The sequence below is a fragment of the Lethenteron reissneri genome, chromosome 34, assembly GCF_015708825.2.
Source record: "Lethenteron reissneri isolate LAM-NWPU_2019-01 chromosome 34, ASM1570882v1, whole genome shotgun sequence".
Classification (NCBI taxonomy): domain Eukaryota; kingdom Metazoa; phylum Chordata; class Hyperoartia; order Petromyzontiformes; family Petromyzontidae; genus Lethenteron; species Lethenteron reissneri.
In genome coordinates, this window is record NC_083812.1 from 15,686,058 (window position 1) to 15,698,946 (window position 12,889).

A 12,889-nucleotide genomic window follows, 5' to 3' on the forward strand; every position below is an offset into this window, starting at 1 on the left:
TTCCTGCACTAAAATTTACACGAACCTTAACCTCACGGCTCCTTTGTTTGGTTTCCCAGTTGTTATTTTGTTTGGGCCTGAATGCCCTTTTCATAGGAGGCACACAACAGTAAACTAAAAATTTTGACTTTAGTGGCATTGTTGCGAAACCCGGCCCCTGTGATGTTTGCCATGCACTTCATATAATTACTTGCACGTTTCTCCACGCGTGGTGAAGCTGGATTATTTTTCGCTGCAGCTCACTCGCGGTTAACTTGGGAAAACAGAATGTGGGTTTCTCGAGCCGGCTGCCGTACGTCTGCATACCCCTCGATGGGCCCAAAGGGATGTGGGCGCGAGCACGTGTTTGGCTTTTACAGCCCTTGATGCCCGTTCGAAAGCTTATTACCCCCTTTTCCATTTGAGGTCCTTCACACTTGACCTTACAAATGAATCAGGCCCCGCCAGGCTGTGACTCACGGACTCTCCGCCAACAACGGCGTTAATTGTGAAAGCGGCGCTGTACAAATACATCAATACCTCGCCCCCATATTCGTGACAGATTTGAAAATTTTCAGGAACAAAATATGTTTTTGAATTACACCGAATATCTGTGTATCTGTCAAGTCAACCATATATGTTGTTGGATGTATGCTGAACTTCTTTCGCACCGTACGTAGGCAACCGTACATAGCCAACCGTGCTAATCACAGGTGCAAATATTATAACTACCAAATGATTTACAGACCCTTTATCAATCAACTGCTGGATTAATACCTCCCCATGTCAGTCATGGAGATAGTTTGACCATACTACACCACACTGGTCATTGAGGGTTGGTCAAGCACTGATGTTCGCTATTGCCGGGAATCACACTCAGGTCGATGGGGTCATCGTGCAGTGCACTAACCAATCTTACATCTCACCAGTCAATTGTAGTTATTCATAAATGCCTTCTATGAAATGGTACGTTATTAAAACAGAAGATCCGTACCGCATGTATCCATTCAGCATACTGTGTCTCATATCGAAGTGTGCTGAAGCGAGAATATGTAAATGTGTCGAGTTGGGTTTCATGTTTACGTTTTGTTTTAATTTGAGGCTTGCTGAGCCCAGACGCCAGAGATCTTGCATGTACCGCTCAGGGAAATGAAACTTCTTTCGTGCTCACAGCGGCCGCGCTGAGATTGGATCTGCCTCGCGATGAGAGTCAGGCGAGCTGCCTCTAAGCAGGATGCGCGAGGTCACGTGATCGTCGCAGGGCCTGCGGGACACTCTTCGCAAAACTCCGAAGTCTTTCTATTCGGGCCAGAATACAGGCCTTACCTCCTCCAACTGTTCACGGTGGCTTTCACCACCATTCCCAATTATAACATGAGAATCACACTAATCTATTTAAAGCTGACGTGCAAAGCCGCACATTTGTGGAGCCAGGGGGCCTGTAGTGTGAAAAGCACTGCCATAATTCACCGAGTCGTGTGTACTTGATATACTACCCAGTCAGAAAGTAACTAAAGTTTTGGTAATGTATTGCTTACAGGAAATGCTTGCCTGCTTTGTGATGTATAGTGTATAGGGTTTACTAGGACCAGAAATTAACGAGTAAACATTAATTTATTCTTATGTTTTGAGACAAAGCAGTTAAACCTGAAACCTGTATTTTATACAGAGAGGGTATAATTACGAAGCATACAGAATTGCACTGCAAAGTAGGAAATTTGCAGATGTTTAATAGGCGGTGTTACACAGAGTATGTGTTTTACTGCATGTGCAGTGTTAAAAGAGAGATATGTTTATTAAATTATTTATGTACTATCACAGCGGACCCTTAAAATGTGGCAAATATGGTGCAGCTGGGGTTCCAGTGAGATTATGTAAGAAAGTGCAGAGTAGGCAATTGATATTTCTTAAAACATATGTATCTATACTCTTTGTTTCTTTCGGTAAAGTCACGTAGGTAAAAAAAAGAAATATTTCTATTTTTTTTTACCTACGTGACTTTACCGAAAGAACCAAAGAGTATAGATCCTTGCAGTCACGAAAACTTCAAATCTGGAATATATGTATCTACACATGGTAAATTCATTCAGCTGAAATACACTTATTTATAATGTATGCCATGCAGCTCCTCCATTCACAAAGCTCACAAACGCATTACGTTTCACCTCCGCCTAGTCTCGTTCACAGAGAACACGGATCGTGTGCAAGCGTGAGCATGTCTTGTTTATGTAATGCAGAGTGTGCATGAACTATTCTACTTTATCCTGCTGCTTGTCAGAGTGTGAGCCCTCTTTTCCAGTCGAGCCGCCAACAGATTGGTCACTACCACCACTTGAGAACATTCGAATTTATCCTGGGTGGAGCAGAGCTAGGGAGGAAGCGCGGCCCAAGATAAGGAGGCGATACATAAACCATTGGCGCATCACGTCCAAACTCACATGTCACAGACACCAATGCCTAATCCTGCAATAAACCTTAAATTCCTGAAAATGCTATAACCCGTCCCATTATATATTTGAAAAAGGGTGACCACCTGTGTCACCATATTATTCAAGGGCTGCACACTGAATCCAAATTGTTTTGATTGAGGTCACATATTTTTATAAACTGCTTGATGAAGGGCAGCGAGGTTGCTGCCAAAAGGTCAGGGTGCTAAGCAAATAGAAACGGGAAGATTAATGTTCCACCTATGGAAGTGAAAAACCTACGTCATTCTAAATTCACTCCAACTGCAGTAATGCCAGCACTTTTTAATAAAGCACCTGTTCAGGTGCAAGTGGCGATGGATTGTTTTTTTTAGGAAAACGCAATGTGCGCGTTAGTACGCGTTTGCTTGCGTGCGTGTGTGTGTGTACGTGCGTGTGTGTGGTTTGGTGTTTTTTTTTATATGACCACACAGAGCCTACACAGAGCACCTCTTTATTCAAGCTCAACGGGCCACACGTTTTACAAGCAAACAACCCTTAATTTGCCTACAAGGCATGAAGTAGTGGATGTAACTATAAGACAAATTTATTTTTGTTATGAAATATGTATTATATTTGTGAACTTTGCTTCACTATAATGGATTGCTAGCCACACCAAATGCACAGTTGCCTCCACAGTTACAATAACGAATGTCGCGACCCTTTGCAAATGAGTTGCCAGTAAAAGAGGCAGAAAAAATGAATACAGGCCACCCATTCCAATCACCCTGCCCACATTTCTCAGTCTTGGCTTAGATGAAACTGTGAGGGGTTGCCTGCTCTCAGACGCAAGCTGGATGCTGGATGTCCCAAGCTGCTTACGGAGATTTTACTGGTCTTACTGTTGGGTTCGCAGGGTTTTAAATGCCACGCTTGCTCTCTCTGTACGGAATATGGTAATGCACCACTTTGGTCCTTACCGACTCAAAAATAAAATGCGGATATAATTTTGCTATACTGTGCGCAAATGCCAAATATTTACAGGCCGAGTTTCTATTTGGTGCACGATCACAGCGGCCCTTTATATGTCTCTCCAATACTGGTTACGCGGTTATGAACCATGTCCCCTTTGGTCACTGAAGTGCAAATTTGTATATTTAAAATGTATACAGCTGCACGTAACATAGCGATCTTTAATCACTCAAAGGTTTATTTAAAAGTCGTATTGCTTGTAGTGCAATAGCAGGGTTTGAGCCCTTCTTGAAAATGCTGGCCTCTTATTAATTATACTCTGATTAATTGGCTGGGTCATGCAATTGGAAGGGCTCCCTTGCATCACACTGCACACTGCAAGGTCCTAATTCATTTAACAGTGCATCTCTTTCATTTAATCCTTTACCTTTCCGAATACTTTTTCTCTTGTCTGAAAGTCGTCCATTAATTTAAATAATTATCAAATTACATTTTACGATCAAATCAAATCCGGGTATAAAGTTCAATTTTCCAAGCACGTGGTTTTTCGCACTATCACATTGCAAATGAGTGTGAGTGTCGTTTACCAGAATTACGCATTCTCTTGCAAGTGCTGAGCATGCACCTCTCATGTGATGCACCTTTACACGCAAATATATCCTGCCAAATTGATATTGTACATAAAACACGCTTTACTATCACGTACGTTTGCATAGCCTAACCTCAGTTGTTGTGTTGGTGTTCTGGGTAGAATTAGGAAGCCATTGGAGCTAAGCACTTTTAAATCTAGATTGAAAACGAATTTCTTGAGAACTGCTTTTTCTATTTAGTTCGTTGGTCCTATCCCGCACCTCCGAATAGCACTTTTGGCTACGTACGGTGCGAAAGAAGTTCAACACACATACGGAATAGTGACTATGTACAATATTTACGAAATCCAATGCACCCTGTAACACGATGGGGGGATATTGCATTGGCCCGTTTGCCTTTTAAAACTGCCTTCCTCTCTCGTTATTTACACGACCCTGACGTTGTGTTTCACTGCCAGCGACTTCATGAGGTCTCTTGTGTTTCAGTGGCATTAGACAAAAAGTCCATTTCCTTCCTCGTGTTTAGGGCAAGTATCAAATTGCAACGCGTGCCCATTGTGACGCAAATATGATGGCGTTCCTGAGCGTTTCACATTCATTTGTTTAATCAATATTGGTTTTGAATACCGCGCGATTTCTCGCACGCTGTTTTGAGGCTCCCTGTTTAGTTTTGTCAGAACTTTTTTCTTCCCAAAAGCACCATAATTTAGTAATTATTTACGATTCCCTGCGAGCAGTGTATCTCCTCGGTGGGAATTTCCACTATGAGCTATATCAGCACTGCTTGATTTACTTGTGTTTTTTTTGCAATGCACTCGGGATAATTGACTAAACAATATTGCATTTCACGTAAAAAAGTTACACGGGGATGGGGGTTATGGGGGGGGGGAGCCATTAATTTTTGTAATTGCAGCTGTCAAGAGTAAAGGAAAGTGCGACGCACGTGGCCACCTGCTTTGAGCAAACCGGACTTGTCCATCGCAAAATAACAGCCAGGCGAACGTGCTCCAGCTGCGCCACGCGCTGTTAGCTCACATCGCTGGGCCCCCACTGCTCAGCTCTCAGTCCTCACCTTCACTCCCCATCAACTTTACTTCCCTTAGCTTTCTCCCCCTCAGCTTTACTACCCCTCAGCTTTACTACCCCTCAGCTTTACTACCCCTCAGCTTTCTCCCCCTCAGCTTTACTACCCCTCAGCTTTACTACCCCTCAGCTTTACTACCCCTCAGCTTTACTACCCCTCAGCTTTCTCCCCCTCAGCTTTACTACCCCTCAGCTTTACTACCCCTCAGCTTTACTACCCCTCAGCTTTACTACCACTCAGCTTTCTCCCCCTCAGCTTTACTACCCCTCAGCTTTACTACCCCTCAGCTTTACTACCCCTCAGCTTTACTACCCCTCAGCTTTACTACCCCTCAGCTTTACTACCCCTCAGCTTTACTACCACTCAGCTTTCTCCCCCTCAGCTTTACTACCCCTCAGCTTTACTACCCCTCAGCTTTACTACCCCTCAGCTTTCTCCCCCTCAGTTTTACTACCCCTCAGCTTTACTACCCCTCAGCTTTCTCCCCCTCAGCTTTACTACCCCTCAGCTTTACTACCACTCAGCTTTCTCCCCCTCAGCTTTACTACCCCTCAGCTTTACTACCCCTCAGCTTTACTACCCCTCAGCTTTCTCCCCCTCAGCTTTACTACCCCTCAGCTTTACTACCCCTCAGCTTTACTACCCCTCAGCTTTACTACCCCTCAGCTTTACTACCCCTCAGCTTTACTACCCCTCAGCTTTCTCCCCCTCAGCTTTCTCCCCCTCAGCTTTACTACCCCTCAGCTTTACTACCCCTCAACTTTACTTCCCTTAGCTTTCTCCCCCTCAGCTTTACTACCCCTCAGCTTTACTACCCCTCAGCTTTACTACCCCTCAGCTTTCTCCCCATCCAATTTACTTCACTCAGCTCTCTCCCCATCAACTTTATTTCCCCTCAACCTCACTTCCCCTCAGCTTTCTCTCCCTCAGCTTTCTTTCCCTTAGCTTCTCCCCCTAAGCTTTCTCCCCATCAGCTTTACTGCCGATCAGCTTCCCCTCCCATCAGCCCATCGGCTTGTTTTCCCTCGGCGTTCCCTCACTTTATTCCTTCAGTCTTCCCTCGCTGTCCTCCCCTCAGCTGTCGCCCCTGTGCCCTCCTCAGCACCGCAGCTGAAATGGTCATGAGTGGGGCACGTGCATGAGGAATGGGTGGGTCACCGTGGAAGCCTTGCTGGATAATAACCCGCCATGGCAACTGGGGCCGTAACAGATCTGCGCGGCCGACACCTCTCACCGATCGCTCTTGCCCACCCCATCCTAATTATTTGCCAAATGCGGTGATGTCATGGGCACGGATTTAGCCAGCGGTTCCACGAAGCCAAGTAACATGAGCCCGGCAGTTATCATGCTGAATCCTCCCAAGATAGATTGCATTCCGCGGGGGTTTGTAAGGATTTTGATGTAAGAAGCTAAATTTGATGTTTTGAAAAAAACGAGGTCTGCTGCGGTGCACGCTAAAACGATACGCAATCGAGCCAACGTGGCGACGTAAACAAGTGCGCGCACGTGTGATTCATTATTCCTGGAACGAGCATGCACAGTGCAGTGACCTGCTGTTTGGGGATTCTTAAAATGACAAGCATTCATGGTGGGGATTTAAAAAAGTTATCTTTTTCGAGTGTTTCTATATCCTGCAGCTCGCCTCAGCATTATGGATATTTGCGCCCGAGCCATTGCTATTCACGTGACACACGCAGCGGTGTGGTGACTGAGTCTTCTGCAGGGTATTTAGCATTTAATCCGCTGGGCGTATCGTCTGTCTGTTCCATTGCCAAAGGTTGCATCACTCAGCACGTGGAGCGTGGCCTAAATGCAGACGGTGTCTGTGGGGCAGCCGAGGGGACACTGCCAATTGCTGTGCTCGGTCTGCGAGCACAACAGCTCACTGGGGCCAAGCACATGGTGCTGTTAGACCCACCGCTTCCTTTACAAATGAAGGGGGCTGGCTGGCACAGTGGTAACACTCGTGCCTTGTGGCAAGAAGGCACTGGATTCGATTCCCGACTCGGGTGCCTTTCTGTGTTGCATCTGCATATCCTCCACCGGTTCTGCGTGGGTTTTCTTCCGTGTTCTCCAGTTTCTTCTCAAAGCTGAAACAAAACGTGCAATGTGATTGGAAATTGGCCAAAATATTCAAATGCTGAAATATTACCTTGCAAATGACTCAATTGGGATTACACACAGCAGCAACATCACCCTCAGCTCTTGTTCAGGAGGCAGGACCCTCCTGAACAAGAGCTGAGAATATTTGTTTAGGTTTTTCTGGGCGAACAAGCGCAACACTAATAGTAATAATGTGCAGAAGTTCTGTCCTCGCTTCTCAGTTGTGGATACTCCATCTGGCAGAATGATGCTGATGTGACCATGTTTATTCAGAATGCATAAAATGTGCCAAATAAACACGATGCATTTAGTGCTCGGATGCACATACACGTCTTGCCGTTTAAAGCAATGCCTAAAATAGTTCCCTACATTTTTTTCTATTTTCTCTCATGCTGCCATTATTTGTTTGTACGTTAAGCGAAAGTAATTGACAAATAGAGTTGATTTTTTTTATCATAACATGGTGCAGGCTTGAACATGTTCTAGCTTTGTGTTACTAGCACAATGCCTTAAATATGTTATTCGTGTTAATTGATAATATTATTATTAAATGTATTCGTAATAGAAGCTAACTAAGCAGTAAGTATTACCATCTACTTCACGAACCCGCATTAATCAGCATGGTGAAGTATGATAATCGTATATTAAGATTAGTTTATATTGATGTCAATAACAGTTTGCAGTTGTGTCTCATGGATATTGTGCGTCTCGCTGGGTTGTGTGGCTACGTGTGTGCCAATGTAACAAGAGAGTGGCAGTCTCTCTGTTCTTGTGAGCCTCTGGGATGCAGAGTAGTCTGTGTCGGAGAGTCCTGATACCTGGAGAGAGAGTTGCAGTGTTTCTAATCCTGTGAGCCCTTTGGTTGTAGAGTGGTTCGTGTCGGAGAGTCCTGATACCTGTGTGTGTTCCATACGAGCACAGAGGTCACTCTTGTTACTTGTGTAGCACTATAAACATGAGTTGCATTTCACTTATGCTTCTACATATTACACTGCATATAGGCATGTTAATCCTACTAATGCTCACAATTTTTACAAAAATGTAATGCACGTTTTTCAGCCATTAGTAGGCATTATGCATTACATTACAACGCTAATAATCTATTTAGTATTGGGGATATCCGTTCTAACAGCTCCCGTTTTGCACCGATGTCCCGAGGCTGTTTGATTTTGAAATTCAAGGGAAGTTGCTGCTAATGCTAGAGCGGTTCCCCTCGTCTTCTCGGGTTTTTGTTACACTATCAAAAAAGTGAAACTTGCGCCGGTCCATTGCGAGGGATTTGAAGAGAGCCTTGGCGCGGATCCAGCACAGCTGGGGACCCCAGCCGTGCGCATACCTCGCAGCGCCGCGTCCCAGCTGAGAGGCCGGGCGAAGCGCCAGCCCCCCGCGGTCCCTCGACAAGCCGACACGCCGTGGGGCCCGCACGTTCACCCGCGCGCAAGCAACAATGTGCCGCAGTGTGCCCGAGTTACGTCACATCCATTTGTGTAAACAATTTTTTTTTCCGCGCGTTTTTATGACCGCACATTAATTACATTTCTGTAATTATTGCATTATGTGGGAGGCCGATGTAATTTACTCCGAAATATGTAAAACAAACATAATTAATGTTGTATGCTGCCATTACAAGTACCGATGGGATTAGGCGTTATGTGACGGCCGCATCGAGACGGAGGGGCACGCGTGCGGCGATTTAACATTGATGTTGGGCTTTTCTATTGATAACTGATTGTGATTGATGATGCATCCGTGCCCGCAGGAAGAAGGGACGCATCCTTGGCAGTGCGATGCCGTCCGGCATGCCCGGTGTGCGCACTGACGAACAAAACCCAAACCGCTGATGGGATCTCTTCCTGGAAGCAGTGAGGCAGCCCGAGCAATTTGTGTCATTAGCAGAGTAATTGCTTGGGTTGCATCAGTCTGTTCATTACGTTCAAAGCAATTATTGTCATTAAGGATGTAAGCCTCAAAGTCTCAACAAAGGCTGACCGGAGTGACTCGAGGCGTATAATGTTCGTCGTTGAAGCTCGGGTTGGTGGCTCAGAAAGGGACGGGTGCTTCCTTATATTCTTCATGCACTATGATTAAAATAACAATAATAGTTTACAACCCTTTGCCAGTCCTTGGCTGGATGAATGCTTCCCACATCATGTCAGTCATGGGGGTTATTTAGCGAGGTTCACCGCTTATACTCCACCCAGAAAGAGTTTTCATTACAGATTGCTTTTAGAATGTTCTTAGTGTATTGTAGGGGTACAACAGTCAGGAATATAACGTAAAAATCTGAGTTAATAAACAGTATTAAGCAATGGCGGAGCCAGGATTTTCAGGTAGGGGGGGCAACCCCTCCAGCAATGAAAAATGATAGAGGAGTTGTTAGTGAGTAAGGACTTGTTACCTGCTTTTTATTCGACGCGTCTGCGGTGATGGCGCAGCCATCGATTGAGGTTTGAATTCGAACCTTGTTGTGTGATCGGCATCGCGCTCGCTGAAGGTGAATGCCTTCACGGAAGTCGTGTACTGTATACGCAACTGCGCACAATTCTGTTACTTATTGCCAATTATGCACTCAGACTATTGTCTTATCATCTCATAGAGTCCCTGGTACGTAATAATATGCTACACAGTTTGCAGTGGGGGTCGCAAAATGTCGATTTATTACTAATAAACTCCAATAATCTGATCGAAATTAAGAATTTCGATCGGATCATTGGGGGGGCACGTGGCACCCCCCCCCCCCCCACTGGCTCCGTCAGTGGTATTAAGTTTAGATAATACACTTAATACTGTTTATTAACTGTCTAATTGTGACACAATGCAAGATGAGTTGGGACTTTTCACAATCGTTTATCATCATAAATTATGTCACAGGCATGCTTTGCAATTCTGTGGGTTAAGAACATTCCAAAGCCATAAAATGTACAAATACACCATAATAAATTGTTCAATATGTGATTTAGCAGCACCACAACCATTATGATGGGTTTCAATTGCACAACGGTCCATTTTTTCTTGAAAATAATAAAAGAGTAAAATCCTGATCGCAGGTGCATTATGCATTGATAAATCGGCTGTAGCGAATACTTATTCATTGGGATTATATAAGAGGTGTTGCCTACTATAAATCACCGTATACTAATAATGTGTCTTCAATTTGAGGGGCTGGCAGCGACTCTCACACTGGGCAAAAAACCTCAAGTTCTTATTGTACAAGAACACTGGGCACAATGGCCCTCAGCGCACTGTGCCAGCCAGTGGGTTTTATCGCATGGATGGCCGAACCAGCAAAACGTCCATTCAGTTTGGATTTAGTGTTCCCTGCAGTAAAAATGACACGTCTGCCCGAGCGCAGAGCAGTTATTTAATCAAGGGGGTCAGGTTTTAGGGCGAGGGAACGGCAGGGTCGGTGGGTTACGGCCAAGGCCGCTCAACCTTGAAGTGGCTTGGAGATACTCTGCGCTCGTAGACGAGGGTGTTCACACATGCACGTTGCCCGGCTGCACCCCCCCCTGGGTTCCCACGGGAGAGCAGATTTGCCCGGGCACTCACAAGATCACCGCGTCTGCCAATACTCGGGAGAGGAAATTGCAAAAGAAATCTGGTGATATGAATTGTTGCCCTCATATTTTTTCTGAGGAACTGCCAATACTCAGCACCATCTTTCTGTGCGTTTCTGCGCTGTTGAATAACAAAAACAAGCATCTTGGGCTTGACAAAGCTTTGTAGCTCTCCATTGATAAATGAAGTATTTTACATGCATTCGTCTTTTGTGTGGCTGATGTAGATGCAGAGCATCAACTACAATTTCACATTCAGGTGGTCAAGCCAGACAACTGCGTCAGGAGCAACGGTGGATCACTCTGATTTCTCCTTTTGTGCATTGAATGCATTAAAATATTTAAACTAGGATTTGTTTTTACAAAACAAGGATTTGGCTATGAAGTAAAATTCCAATCAACATCGGCTTCAAATATTCCTGCTTATGTTCTCGGTAAAATTTGTTAAAAAAAAAATAGACATCGCGCCCTCTGCATAGAAAAGTCATTGTAAGAAAATTCAGTAAATGGTCAGTATTATTTTTTTACTAAACCTTGCGCTTTTTACCCTCGTACCTGATGTGCTACAAGCTTGGGTAATGCGCTCCAGCCGCTGCACCACGTGTGAGTTGGGCAGAGAGTGGAACGCACTGTTCACCTGACACGGCTCTGGGGCGCGCGAGCTGCAATCGCAGCCTCGCCGCTCTTCACGTAACACGGGGCCTGACATTGTGGATGAAGCACTCAAGATATTCAATATATTAAAACAAAATCTCTTGGCAAGGCACGAATCATGCATGCCTGGGTCGAGTTTTTGCCCAAGTTGTTTTTTTTCCACGTCTATTGCCACCGCAGCAGATTGAATGCCAAGCAAACCAGCCAGGTGGCTCAGCATTAGAGTGAGCGGTTCGCAATTGGAAAGTTGCGAGTTCAAATTCTGGTTGGGAGTTCACTCAGCCCATCATCCCACGTTCGCTGGATATACTTGCCTCCTCCCCCCCACGCCACCATTGGTATATGGAATTACCACCACTGGCTAAGGGCTGGAAACAGGAGATGATTACTGCCCCGAATGCTCACTTCCACCGGATATCGCTCTGGCTTTGGCTTGACACGTGTATATGCCAGAGATGTGAAGCATTTCTATTTCTGTTTGTCTAGCTCGCTGGTGCTCCTCATATCACGATCAACCTGGGTTCAGGTCCAATGGTTACACTTCATCCGTGGTTGTCTGCTAATGAGCCGGAGCCTGACACCATGAGCCTGGGCCCTCCTTGCCTAGGCACGGAGGCGGGTGGACGATGGGTGACTGACTGTGTGGGAGGTTAATCAAGAGGACGATACTGATGGCCGTTGGTATTTCTCAATTAACTTTAAGTAATAATAATTAAATATGTATTATTTAAACTTGTAATGCACCACACAACATTCGCACGCCCTCAAAGAGAGGGAAAGAGAACGACTAAGAGGCACGAGGAACCGCAGACAAGCATGTAAATAAATAAAGTATTTTATTATTCTATACTACATCTCTTGCATGTCTCTGTTTGGTAGCAATTACATATCCTGTGGTCCATCATTCTCCCTCAGGTGGGCACAATGACTTAATTCTTAACCAATTCATTCAAACCTAATCCTCATAATATTTGTGAAACGTTACACACCAATTCCCTCTTTTATTCATGATGAATTATTTTTTGCATATCTATAAAATATATTTCTACTGAGATATCCCTTTCCAAAGAGCTCATTGATATCGGCGTGCTTTCACATTGAGTTCAATTAGTTAACCAGCTTATGGGGTGGAGCTGTGGTGCAGTGGTTAGCACACTGTGCAATGAACCTGGCTACCTGCGTTCGATTCCCAGCTCCAGCCATCATCAGTGGCGAGTGGTGTCTGAACGTGACCTGGGTTCTCTTTTACCAACCCACGGTGACCACAGTGTCACAAAGAATTTAGAAATGCAAAGCATTGGAAGGCCTTCATCCAGCAGTGGATTGACAAAGGGCTGTGAGTACGTAGTATTGGTAAGCAACTTAATTTAAATGAAAAACAGTTTTGCTTGTAGCATTGACTCGCAAGTATTTAATCTACCTATAGCGTAATCCTCAACTAATTATTGATGTCCATAACAGCTGCTTTCCATTTTTTACGATCTTCAGCGCCTCTCATGGACAGTCCCGTATAACATCTCACATTGTCCCACCAACTGCTCCGTT

General features: G+C 44.9%; 1 protein-coding gene across 2 annotated transcripts in view; it reads left to right on the forward strand.

Moving 5' to 3' along the window:
* LOC133350736 (A disintegrin and metalloproteinase with thrombospondin motifs 3-like) overlaps positions 1 to 12,889 on the forward strand; it is a 73,598-nt gene that overhangs the window by 13,138 nt on the left and 47,571 nt on the right. The window lies entirely within an intron of this gene.